Source organism: Pongo abelii, chromosome 8 (genome assembly GCF_028885655.2).
Source record: "Pongo abelii isolate AG06213 chromosome 8, NHGRI_mPonAbe1-v2.0_pri, whole genome shotgun sequence".
NCBI classification, from domain to species: domain Eukaryota; kingdom Metazoa; phylum Chordata; class Mammalia; order Primates; family Hominidae; genus Pongo; species Pongo abelii.
This window is the reverse complement of record NC_071993.2, coordinates 106880589-106894134: the sequence shown is the minus strand read 5'-3', so window position 1 is coordinate 106894134 and position 13546 is coordinate 106880589. Positions and strand designations below refer to the sequence as shown.

The 13546-nt window shown below is 41.9% G+C and overlaps 1 protein-coding gene across 5 annotated transcripts in view; it reads left to right on the top strand.

Moving 5' to 3' along the window:
- DNMBP (dynamin binding protein) overlaps nt 1-13546 on the top strand; it is a 134690-nt gene that overhangs the window by 54276 nt on the left and 66868 nt on the right. The window lies entirely within an intron of this gene.

Sequence of the window (13546 nt, the reverse complement as noted above, 5' to 3'; positions counted from 1 at the left end):
CAGATAAAGAATCTCAAACCTTGCCGGGTGCAGTGGCTCACACCTGTGATCCCAGCACTTCGGAAGGCTGCGGTGGGTGGATTGCTTGAGCCCAGGAGTTTGAGACCAGCCTGGGCAACAGGGCCAAACCCTGCTTCTACAAAAAAATACAAAAAATAATTAGCCAGGCGTGGTGGTATATCCCAGTAGTCCCAGCTACTTGGGAGGCTGAGGTGGGAGGATTGCTTGAACCTGGGAGGCAGAGGTTGCTGTGAGCAATGATCGTGCCACTGCTCTCCAGCTTGGGCAACAGAGTGAGACCCTGCCTCCAAAAAAAAAAAAAAAAAGAATCTCATACCTTGGAGACACATATACCTCCGGGACATTTATGTCTCTTATTCTGCTATGGCATCCATAGCAGTGGTGCAGATGGGAAGTCCCTAAGTAGAACTTTCTTTATTCAGGCGTCACTAAGCACTAAAGACTTCCAGGTTAAGACTCATGAGAAAACTCCATCTTGTATCTTTGCTGTCCAGAGAGTAGATTTCTTTTTTTTCTTTTTTTTTTTTTTTGAGACAGAGTCTTACTCTGTCACCCAGGCTGGAGTGTAGTGGTGAGATCTTGGCTCACTGCAACCTGTGCCTCCCGGGTTCAAGTGATCTCATGCCTCAGCCTCCCAAATAGCTGGGATTACAGGTGCATGCCACCACGCCTGGCTAATTTTTCTATTTTTAGCAGAGATGGGGTTTTGCCACGTTGCCCAGGCTGGTCTCGAACTCCTGACCTCAAGTGATCCACCCACCTTGGCCTCCCAAAGTGCTGGGATACCATGCCTGGCCAAGGGAGTAGATTTTAATAATAGTAATGGCTAACATTTATTACCATATTAGTAAGCATGTGTTAGAATTTGCCTACAGGAAGAATGTTCACAGCTACCCTAAAGGTACAGTGATAATTCATATGGCTACTCTATAGATGAGGAAACTAAGACATAGATATTGAGTAGGCTCAAGCCTGTAATACCAGCACTTTGGGAGGCCGAGGTAGGAGGATCGCTAGAGCCCAGGAGTTCAAGAGCAGCCTGGGCAACATAGAGAGACCCTGTCTCTAAACAAAAAAAAAAAAAAAATTTTTAATTAAATTTGAAAAGAGATTAAGTGACTTGCCAAGGGAGTTGGGATTTAAGCTTATGTTTCTAACAACTATAGTTCACCGCTTCCTACCTGGCACATTGAAAAATTCAAATTATTTCCCTTAATTTGGGAGTGATAAGCCTCTGGAGACTTCATTCATATTCACCAGACTCACGGGAGAAAAAATTTATAAATAGGAAGAGTACGAGAGGGAGGCAACCAACAGCAATTGGTCTAGGGCCCAAGAACGTGAATGCATGTCATTTTTGGCTTATGTACCAGAGACCTTTGAACTTATGTGTCACCAGGAAAGTCAATAATAGAAAGCAACCCAGGGGGTCTAGGAATAGCAGGATACTAATTGGAGATGAAAGCAGAATGCTGATCCAGAGATCCTGGATCAGGATGGCAGACTGAGCACACATAGCTACCTCCCTCCCTTTCTACTTTAGGTCTATAAAAGTGAATGGAAATAATAGAATAAAAAAATTCCAATAAAAAAGAGTGTTATTGGAAATCAGGTAATCTTCTGAAAGATGGTATAGCAGAAAGAGAGGGAAACCTCTATTCAAAATATTCTTAGGAAAAGACTATTATGCATGTGGGCAGAGTTCTAAGGGAACTGCAGACTAAGAGATGGTGTGGTAGGAGGGGTCCTAGAGCACATTCAGTGTAATTGATTAGGGGATAGCTAGGGAGCCAGGCTGCTGGGTTGCTTGTACTGAACAGCAGGAGCATTTACCCTCAAGCTAGAGCATGAAGTAGATGCTTAGACAAGTCCTCAAAAAGGTGTTCATTTAATATGAGTACCTGAGCTCTCGGGAATGCCAGATACCTTGATTTCAGAGTCCCTGTAAAAGAATTCTGAGGGAACCTTGGGTGGGTGTTACATTCCCAAAGCCCTAACAAACTCCAGATTATCCATCACTTTCTATACGTACAAGTTTCAAGATAAACCTGTAAACAATTCTTGCATTAGATATTGTATTAGTCCATTTTCACACTGCTGATAAAGATACCAGAGAATGGGCAATTTACAAAATGAAGAGGTTTAATGGACTTACAATTCCACATGGTTGGGGAGGCCTCACAATCATTGTGGAAGGCAAGGAGGAGCAAGTCACATCTAACATGGATGGTAGCAGGCAAAGAGAGAATTTGTGCAGGGAGACTCCCATTTTTTAAAACCATCCGATCGTGAGACTTACTCTCACGACAGCGGCACAGGAAAGACCTGCCCCCATGATTCAATTATCTCCCACTGGCTCCCTCCCACAACACATAGGAATTCAAGATGAGATTGGAGTGGGGATGCAGCCAAACCATATCATTCTGCCTGGACCCTCCCAAATCTCATGTCCTCACATTTCAAAATTAATCATGTCTTCCCAACAGTCCCCCAAAGTCTTAACTCATTTCAGCATTAACTCAAAAGTCCACAGTTCAACGTCTCATCTGAGACAAGGCAAGTCCCTTCTGCCTATGAGCCTGTAAAATCAAAAGCAAGTTAGCTACTTCCTAGAAACAGTGGGGATACAGGCATTGGGTAAATACAGCCATTCCAAATGGGAGAAATTGGCCAAAACAAAGGGGCTGCAGGCCCCATGCAAGTCTGAAATCCAGTGGGGCAGTCAAATCTTAAAGCTCCAAAATGATCTCCTTTGACTCCATGTCTCACAACTAGGTTACACCGATGCAAGAGGTGGGTTCCCATGGCGTTGGACAGCTCTGCCCCTGTGGCTCTGCAGGGTACAGCCTCCCTCCTGGCTGCTTTCACGGGCTGATGTTGAGTGTCTGTGGCTTTTCCAGGCACACGGTGCAAGCTGTTGGTGGATCTACCATTCTGGGGTCTGGAGGATTTTGGCCCTCTTCTCACAGCTCCACTAGGTGGTGCCCCAGTAGGGACTCTGTGTGAAGGCTCTGACCCCACATTTTCCTTCTGCACTGCCCCAGCAGAGGTTCTCCATGAGAGCCCTGCCCCTGCAGCAAACTTCTGCCTGGACATCCAGGCATTTCCATACATCCTCTGAAATCGAGGCAGAGGTTCCCAAACCTCAATTCTTGACTTCTGTGCACCCGCAGGCTCAACACCATGTGGAAGCTGCCAAGGCTTGGGGCTTGCACCCTCTGAAGCCATGGCCTGAGTTCTACATTGGCCCCTTTCAGCCATGGCTGGAGCAGCTGGGACACAGGGCACCAAGTCCCTAGGCTGCACACAGCACGGTGACCCTGGGCACAGCCCAGGAAACCACTCTTCCCTCCTAGGCCTCCGGGCCTGTGATGGGTGCAGTTGCCATGAAGACCTCTGACATGCCCTGGAGACATTTTCCCCATTGTCTTAGGGATTAACATTTGGCCGCTTGTTACTTATGCAAATTTATGCAGCCAGTTTTTCTCTTCAGGAAATGGGATTTTCTTTTCTATCACATTGTCAGGCTGCACATTTTTGGAACTTTTGTGCTATGCATCCCTTATAAAACTGAATGCCTTTAACAGCACCCAAGTCACCTCTTGCATGCTTTGCTGCTTAGAAATTTTTTCTGCCAGATACCCTAAATCATCTCTCTCAAGTTCAAAGTTCCACAAATCTCTAGGGAAGGGGCAAAATGCTACCAGTCTCTTTGCTAAAACATAACAAGAGTCACTTTTGGTCCAGTTCCCAACAAGTTCCTCATCTCCTTCTGAGACCACCTCAGCCTGGATTTCGTTGTCCATATCTTTATCAGCATTTTGGTCAAAGCCATTCAACAAGTCTCTAGGGAGTTCCAAACTTTTCCACATTTTCCTGTCTTCTTCTGAGTCCTCCAAATTGTTGCAGCCTCCGCCTGTTACCCAGTTCCAAAGTCAGTTCCACATTTCCGGGTATCTTTTCAGCAGTGCCCCACTTTACTGGTACCATTTTACTGTATTAGTCCATTTTCACACTGCTGATAAAGACATACCCAAGACTGGGCAATTTACAAAAGAAAGAGATTTAATGGACTTATAGTTCCGCATGTTGGGGAGGCCTCACAATCATGGTGGAAGGCAAGGAGGAGCAAGTCACGTCTTACGTGGATGGCAGCTGGCAAAGAGAGAGCTTGTGTGGGAAGACTCCTGTTTTTCAAAACATCATCTCTCTTGAGACTTATTCAGTCACGAGAACAGCACAGGAAAGACCTGCCCCCCATGATTCAATTACCTCCTACCAGGTCCCTCCCACAACATGTAGGAATTCAAGATGGGATTTGGGTGGGGACACAGCCAAACCATATCAGATATATAGGTGGGAGAATAAAAGACTCCCAAATTTCAGGTAGCAGGAATTTCCCAGTAATGGTACTTTTTAGAATTAATAGTGTTCCATGGAAAATGTTATGTCTTCTGTGCCTAAGAACACTGCAGTGTTTTTATTTTTATTTTTTGCGTGTGCAGCGTTTTTAAATGGGTAAATGGACTGGTACTACATAAAACTGGTGTTCTTTTTTATTCACCAGACCGTCATTTTCAGAATTAGTTTATTCAGCAAGTGTTCTGACTTTCTAAAAAAAATTGCTGTTTAGTACTGTGAAAGACTTAATGTGGGTGTAGTCTATTTCGGGAAGACTTTGTAAAATTTGAATCCACCAAATACAGTATTGGGTATGTTAATGTTGATTTGATTGATTTCTCAAAAGGTGTTTTGATAATATCTATTGCTAATATGATAAAATTACTTACTCCTTGCCGTAACAGCCAATTTCTCATAAGGTCATTTTTTTCTGTCTTCATAAAAGGTGTATCCAACAATATAAGCTATCCCTCAAGAGGTGGAAATTAACCAATTTGAGCACCAGGCATTACTCCTCTAATCTGGTTCTGTATAAGTTATAATTTTAAATTTAAGGGCTAAGATTTAAAGAACTTTCAATACAGCATTTATCTAATTCTGATCAATATTATATTTAGTTGTTAATATGCTTACTGAGAAGACAGGTTTTATCTATTATTCAGTGTGTCATTTCCCACACACCTGGTATGATGTTCTATACATAGTAGGGACTCAACTACCTAATGAAGGGAGTTGAGTTTAACTGAATGGATTTGAATTGAATTGCCTGCTCTACCTCCCAGATTTTTCAGAGATCTCCTACTTCTGTTGCTACTTTGAACTGGTCTACTTGGGACCTGGTAACTGTCAGTGCAGAGATGCCAGGCCCCTTGTCAGACCAGTGCTGTGCCAGACCCACAGTGAGGTTTTTAGTGTAGCTACTGCCTCTTCTTAAAACTCTGCATTTATTTATTTATTTATTTATTTATTTATTTATTTATTTTATTTATTTTTGAGACGGAGTCTCACTCTCGTTGCCCAGACTGCAGTGCAATGGCGCGATCTCGGCTCACTGCAACTTCTGCCTCCTGGGTTCAAGCGATTCTTCTGACTCAGCCTCCCAAGTAGCTGGGATTACAGGTGCCTGCCACCACGCCTGGCTAATTTTTGTATTTTTAGTAGAGATGGGATTTCACCATGTTGGCCACCCTGGTCTCAAACTCCTGGCCTCAAATGATCCGCCTGCCTTGGCCTCCCAAAGTGCTGGGATTACAGATGTGAGCCATCATGCCCGGCCTTGGTTTTTATTTTCTTTCCATATGGTAAGCATAGCTGTTTTATAGTCTATATGTATGATTCCAAGATATTCAGTCTTAGTGGGACTGTTTCTGATGTCACATGGGTTCTCATTCTTGTGGTCTAGGTTCTTTGTGTGTCTGGTTATCTTACTATGTGCTGGTCATAGTATTTGGAAAATCTTAAGACTTGAGGTGAAGACACCTGAACTCTAGAAGGAATTTGCATTTGTTTCTGTCAGTTGTTTGTAGTCAACTAATGTTTTCAAATTCCTGAAGGATAGTGATATTTGAGATTCAGGAGTAAGAAGCTGGAATTCCTGGGAATTCCTAAATTATAGCCTTGTATTTTAAAAACTTTTACTTACACATTCTTGAATAGTAGTAGAAATCATAATCAAAGGTGACAAGTTTTCCTGTGCTAGTATTACAGTAACATTTTCAGAGGTTTTATATTTGTATATGATAAATGCACGGTTTGTTGTTGTGAGCCACAATGCTATGATATGATTATATATTTTAATAACATGTAAAAATATTCTCTACCTGATAATAGACTTTTTTAAAGGACTTGTTTTTTGTAAGAGCTGTTTTAGATTAACAGCAACATTGAAAGGAAGGTACAGAGATTTCCCATATCCCGTGCCCCTACACATACGTAGCTTATCATCAACATCTTAAAAACATTCTTAAATTTCATTTTTAAATAATTTTAGATTTATAGAAAGCTGCAAAAATAAGAGCTTCCATATACTTTGCTCAGCTTCTCCTAACCTTAATATCTTACACACCTGTAGAAGATTTATAAAATCAGAAAATTAATGTGATAATATAAAACATTAAAAGAAAAACATTAGTGCAAGATAAATGTCAAAAACTATTTAAAAATTGAAAGAAATACCACAAATATTTAGTATTTTAAATTACTCTTAAAATAGAATTTTATTTTAATTTTTAAATGTTAGATTGAGGGAGTACATGTGCAGATTTGTTACAAGGGTATGTTGCATAATGCTGAGGTTTGGGCTTCAATTGATCCCATCACCTGTGTAAGAGAACATAGTACCTAATAGGCAGTTTTTCAACCTTTGCCTCCCTCCCTCCCTCCCTCCATTGTCCTGTAGTCCCCAGTGTCTGTTGTTCCTATCTTTATGTCCATGTGTACCCAGTATGTAGCTCCCACTTATAAGTGAAAACATGTGATATTTGTTTTTCTGCTTCAGCCTTAATTTTCTTAGGATACTGGCCTCCAGCTGCATCCATGTTGCTGCAGAGGACATGATTTCATTCTATTTTGTGGCTACATACTATTTCATGGTGTGTATATACCAGGATTTCTTTATCCAGTCCACCGTTGATAGGCACTTAAGTTGATTTCATGTCTTTGCTATAGTGAATAGTGCTGGAGTCAACTGAGTGCAGGTGTGTTTTTGGTAGAAGAATTTTCCTTTGGGCATATACCCAATACTGGGATTGCTAGGTCGAATGGTAGTTCTACTTTTAGCCCCTTAAGAAATCTCCAAACTGCTTTCCACAGGGGCCGAACTAATTTACATTCCCACTAACAGTGTGTAAGTGTTCCCTTTTCTCTACAACCATGCCAACATATCTGTTATTTTTTTACTTTAATACCCATTCTGACCGGTGTAAGATGGTTTCTCATTGTGGTTTTGATTTGCACTTCTCTGATGATTAGTGATGTTAAGCATTTTTTTCATATATTTGTTGGCCGCTTGTATGTCTTCTTTTGAGAAGTATCAGTTCATGTCCTGTGCCCAGTGTTTAATGGGGTTGTTTTTTCTCTTGTTAAGTTCCTTATAAATTCTAGATGTTAGGCCTTTGTTGGATGCATAGTTTACATATAGTTTTTCCCAGTCTGTGAGTCGTCTGTTTACTCTGTTGATAGTTTGTTTTGCTGTACAGAAGCTCTTTAGTTTAATTGGGTTCCAGTTGTCAATTTTTGTTTTTGTTGCAGGTTGCCTAAGCCAATGTCTAGAAGAGTATTAACTAGGTTTTATTCAAGGATTTGTGTAGTTTGAGACCTTACATGTAAGTCTTTAATCCATCTTGAGTTAATTTTTGTATATGGTGAGAGATGGAAGTCCAGTTTCATTCTTCTGCGTATGGTTAGTTTTTCCAGTACCATTTATTGTATAGAGAATTCTTTCCCCATTGCTTATTCTGATCAACTTTGTTGAAGATTACTTGGTTGTAGGTGTGCAGCTCTATTTCTGGATTTTCTATTCTGTTCCATCGGTTTACATGCCTTTAAATAGTATTTTAAATACACAGAGCATTAGTTGCTCTATCTGATAGTGTTGATCTTTGTTTTGTGACTAATATTTCACACATCAAAAAAAGGTTTTCATTTTATGTTTATGTTGGTGGAATTGTTAAGTGTGTATTCAAAAGCATTTCCGGAGCTGGGCTCAGTGGCTCATGCCTGTAATCCCAGCACTCTGGGAGGCCGAGGCGGGTGGATGACTTGAGGTCAGGAGTTTGAGACCAGCCTGGCCAACATGGTGAAACCCCATCTCTGCTAAAAATACAAAAAATTAGCAGGGCATAGTGGTGTGCACCTGTAATCTCAGCTACTTGGGAGACTGAGGCAGGAGAATGGCTTGAACCCAGTAGGCAGAGGTTGCAGTGAGCCAAGATCGCGCCATTGCACTCCAGCCTGGGCAACAGAGCGAGACTCCGTCTCAATTAAAAAAAAAAAAAGAAAAAAAAAGCATTTCTGGGTAGGGCTGTTCGGGTGCATGTTGTCTCATGAAAGCTCATTTTCTTTTTTAATGTTGAAAACATTTTTTCTGCTTGTTCTGATTTTGGCTTTGTCATTGAAATTGATATTGCTTGTGCTAATTCAGATTTTAGATGTGTTCCTGATTTTGTGTAGGGATATTTCACAACAATATTCACATCTTCTCTTTTGCATTTCTTCTGTTAAAACATTTATAAAGAACTATATAGCAAATATTAAGCAGTGGAAAACACTGGACAAACATTACTGGGTGGTATTCAAATAATGGAACATTTGCCTCTCTGAGCAAGATTTAGCACTATACAGAATCATGTGTCAGAATTGCTAATTTAAGGACTTACTTTGTTTGCAAAACTTTATTTCTTAGACTACCCTTATAAGATCTGTATAAAGCATACTATACAAGTAAGCTTATTAATCTTTATTTTATTTGCAAGAATGACTCACTGTTGGCAACACACAGGGCCATGAGCACACACTCTTCTAAACACATGTATTACACAGCAACAACTATGAGCAAAGCTAACTGATTAGACCCTGGCCCTCCTACCCACTCTTGTCCTCATTCCCAGAAATGTCACCTTTAACATTTTACTTTGCGTGCTAGTATTCTCTGTTCTTGTGTCAACTTGACATTGGTGGATTTCTTTAAACTCTTAATGTCTCTGCATTTATTGTTAGGCTTTATTCTCCCAGGAGAATCCTAGTACCTTCTCTCGTTTTCTGGAGTCCTCAGCTGATTTTTTTTTTTTTTTTTTTTAGAAAGACATATAAATTTCCTAAGAAATGCTGAGAAGGAATTTCCACATGGAAACAAACACTAGTCATTCTCAGCCCAGGTCCAACTTAAACCAATTTCAAGGCTCAGTGTACCTTGTACCTTGGATGACCAAGGTATCGGAACTCAGCTGTAATTTAGCAAGAGGGCTGGCCCAATTCCGATTTACCCTTGGGAGTCCTTTAGGATCTTAGCTTATTACAGAAAAGGTCTCCTTTTAGATTTCTATTTTAAAGATTTTTTTTTTTCTATGAGAGACTGATCCAAATAACGTAGACTTCAATTATTGGAAATAAAAAGTCCAGTATTAGTTTTAGATAAGCCAGTCTTTGGCTGTAACTGAGAATTAGGAGTTTTAAATTTGGAATTATCGTCTAGAGTCAGGGTAGAATACTAGACAGTATTTATGATTGCTGTGTGTTGGGGAATGAAACATCATTTTGTGGCCTTCCGTGTGGTATTCAGGTCAATCACTCATTCATCCAGGAAATACTCATTTATTTTTACCATGTGCCAGGCACTGTGCTAAGGGCTGGGTACATAGCGATGAACATTATAGATGTGCTCACTGGTCTCAAGGAGCTTCCAGTCAAATGAGTTGCTAATTAACAAGTTAAGGTTCCGATCTCAAGCACACTACCTTCAAGTCTGAACAGGTTGACTTGCAAAGCAGTAGAAACATTAAGAGTTAGTTCTCAGACTTTCAGGTTTCCCAGTACATATTATTTTTAGAAGCTCTTATCAAGACTACCTAGTGCTACCCTATCTCTAGGTGAGGTTCACACACCTGAATTTGAAAAGAGGGTGTGCATTCATTTCTTTATTCAGTGTATATTTCTTGAGCACACACGATGAGCCAGGCACTGGCTACACGTTGATTAATTTAAAAAAACATAGTCATATTATCATTCATATTTATGTGTGTTTGAAACCCCAGTGATGATATTGATATTGACCTCTATAGCTAATTATGCTCTTTCCTGCTACCTTGGAATCATGACCAATGGCTACTTTCGGTGTGGGTCAGTTCCGGAACCCCATTGTTCTAAATCAGTGCAGTGGATGCCAAACTACAGAGCGAGTCAGGAACCTTGCTCCTAAACTTCCCTCTTTCTGGCCTTTAAAGTAATGTCAAAGGAAGGTTGACCAGAGACTCTAAAAGTAATTTTCAGTGATGTCTGTTGCAAATTAAATCAGAACATGTTTTTCAGGAAAATAATATTCCCCAGTCTACTGGGTAGCATCTAAGATGCACTAAAGACAGCCAGTAGATTAACAAGCTGGAGAATGACTGATATGGAACAATAACATCTTTATACTAAAGTGATACATAATATTCTAGACAGATTTTTAAAATTTTAAAGTGTAACTGTTTTATATGCAGAAGCAATTTGTCATTCTGCAGCCTCCTTGGAATCCCTTAGGTATAAGAATTATTTCTCAGCCAGGCATGGTGGCTTATACCTATGTGTGGTAGTTCATGCCTCCCAGCCCTTTGGGAGGCCAAGGTGGGAGGATTGCTTCAAGACCAGCCCAGGCAACATGGTGAGACCCCGTTCCTAAAAAAAATACAAAAATAGCTGGATGTGGTGGTGTACACCTGTAATTCCAGCTACTAGGGAGACTGAGGTGGGAGTATTGGGTGAGCCCAGGAGGCCGAGGCTGCAGTGAGCTGTCATCGTGTCATTGCACTCCACACTCCAACCTGGGTGACAGAGTGAAATTGCTCAAAACAAACAAAAAAAACCACACACACACAAGAATTCCTTCTCAAACTAGTAAGAGATAATAGAATTAAATAGCCAAATCATTCTGTGTTTTTTTGTTGTTGGTTTTTTTTGAGACAGAGTCTCGCTCTTGTCACCTAGGCTGGAGTGTAGTGGTGCAGTCTCGGCTAACTGCAACCTCTGCCTCCTGGGTTCAAGCGATTCTTTTGCCTCAGCCTCCTAAGTAACTGAGATTACAGGTGCCTGCCACCACGCCCAGCTAGTTTTTGTATTTTTAGTAGAGATGGGGCTTTGCCATGTTGGCCAGGCTAGTCTCGAACGCCTGACCTCAGGTGATCTGCCCGCCTCAGCCTCCCAAAGTGCTGGGATTACAGGCGTAAGCCACCACACCCGGCCCATTCTGTGGTCTTTCAAGATAATGAAAGTTTATGTAAAGGAAATAATAATCTTTCTTTCTAGTTTGTCAGTACGTAGGAAAAAAGCAAGTATCTTCAACTTGTGTAACATCTGGTTGAGGGTGTTGGCTCAGTAAAAATGAGCTCAGAGTTACTTCTAAAGGATTTTATCCTAGTATAAGACAGCAGCCATCATCAGAACCCGTTAATAGGCTATGTTAAGTCAGGAGAGAAACTAGTTTCTGATTTTAGGATGGATGGTTGAATGTATGTCAAGAAATGTAGCTTAGAATGGTGAACTGAGGTATAATTGACCTGTGAGTCACTGTTCTTAGCAGTTTGTAGGATGGCCTTGTGAACATTTCCGCACTCTCAGCTCCAGGCACAGGGTGAAGAAGCTGGAATGCATCGAGGTACTTAAGTATCGGTTTCAGATTTCACTGAGGCTTTGCAGCACTGAGGCTTTGCAGCACAGGAAAATAATTCATCTTCAGATAGCCTGAGACCCTTAGTTGCGAGCGTTCCCACCATCACACCCCTACCTGAGCTGCTTGCTGCCTCCTTTTACTGTTCACTTTACCAGATGTAATAAGACCCAAAAGACAGGACAGTCATCAGTCAACCAGTATGATTGAGCTCCCACTGTATTCCAGGCAGTGCTCTCGAGTCACAGTAGCAATCTCTGCCCTCATGGGAAGAAACAAGCAATAAGTAAATAAAACTCTAAGTATATTTTTTTGCCTTTTTGTCAGAAGGGAAAACAATCTATGGAGAATAGAAATCAGAGAAAACCTTCTGAAAAATAATGTTTGAGTAAGATTGTTGGGGGCCAGCCAAACCATTTCTGGGGGTGGGAGGCATCGTTCCAGACAGATAAGACAGCAAGAACGAGAGTGTGTTAGATGTTTGAGGAAAAGCAAGGAGACCGGTTCAGCTAGAGCAACGGCACAGTTGTAGTTCATCATTTAGGGTAAGAAGAGAAGTTACTGGAAGGTTTTGAGCAGGGGAATAATATGACCTGACCTACAATTTAACAGAAGAGAATACATAGAAGAGACACAGGGCAGAGGCTGAGACCAGTTAGGAGGCTACTGCGGTGACCCAGGCAAGGGATGGATACCAGCAGCTTGGACCAGGATGGCAGCAGTAGGGATGATGAGAGGTGCTCAGCTCTCAGCATATTTTGAGTTAGAGCCAGTAGGACTTGCTGGTGGATTAGATGTGAGGTATAAGAGATTGAGAAGAGGCCAGGCGTGATGGCTCATGCCTGTAATCCCAGCACTTTGGGAGGCCAAGGTGGGCGGATCACCTGAGGTCAGGAGTTCGAGACCAGCCAGACCAACATGGAGAAACCCTGTCTCTACTAAAAAAGACAAAATTAGCCGGGCGTGGTGGCACATGCCTGTAATCCCAGCTACTAGGGAGGCTGAGGCAGGAGAGTCGCTTGAATCTGGGAGGCGGAGGTTGCGGAGAGCCGAGATCGTGCCATTGCACTCTAGCCTGGGCAACAAGAGTGAAACTCCATCTCAAAAAAAAAAAAAAAAAAAATTGAGAAGAGTCAAGGGTAACCCTGAGGGGTAACCCTGAGGTTAGGCAACTGGAAGGATTAGAGTTGCAAGTAGCAACCACATTTCTGGTCATATCAATACTTCTTGAATTCCTGCTGTGTGCCAGTTAATTGGGCGTATAGGAGAATATGATCTAGAACTTAGCCCTGGGGCATTCCAATCTTTAGGAATATGGAAGACAAGGGAGATGGGCCAGCAAAGAAGAAGCAACCAGCCAAGGAGAAGGAAAGCCAAATGGAAAAACGGTTTCATGAAGGGGCAAGTGACGCCAGGTGCGGGGGCTCACGCCTGTAATCCCAGCACTTTGGGAAGCCGAGATGGGCGGAGCACTTGAGGTCAGGAGTTTGTGACCATCCTGACCAACATGGTGAAACCCCGTCACTACTAAAAACACAAAAATTAGCCAGGTGTGGTGGCGGGTGCCTGTAATCCCAGCCACTCGGGAGGCTGAGGCAGGAGAATCACTTGAACATGGGAGGTGGAGGTTGCAATGAGCCAAGATCGCGCCACCGTACTCCAGCCTGGGTGAAAAAGTTAGACTCTGTCTCAGAAAAAGAAAGGGCAAGTGACAGGATCAGAAGCTGCCGAGAGGCCAAGTAAGGTGAAGTCTCCAAAATGACT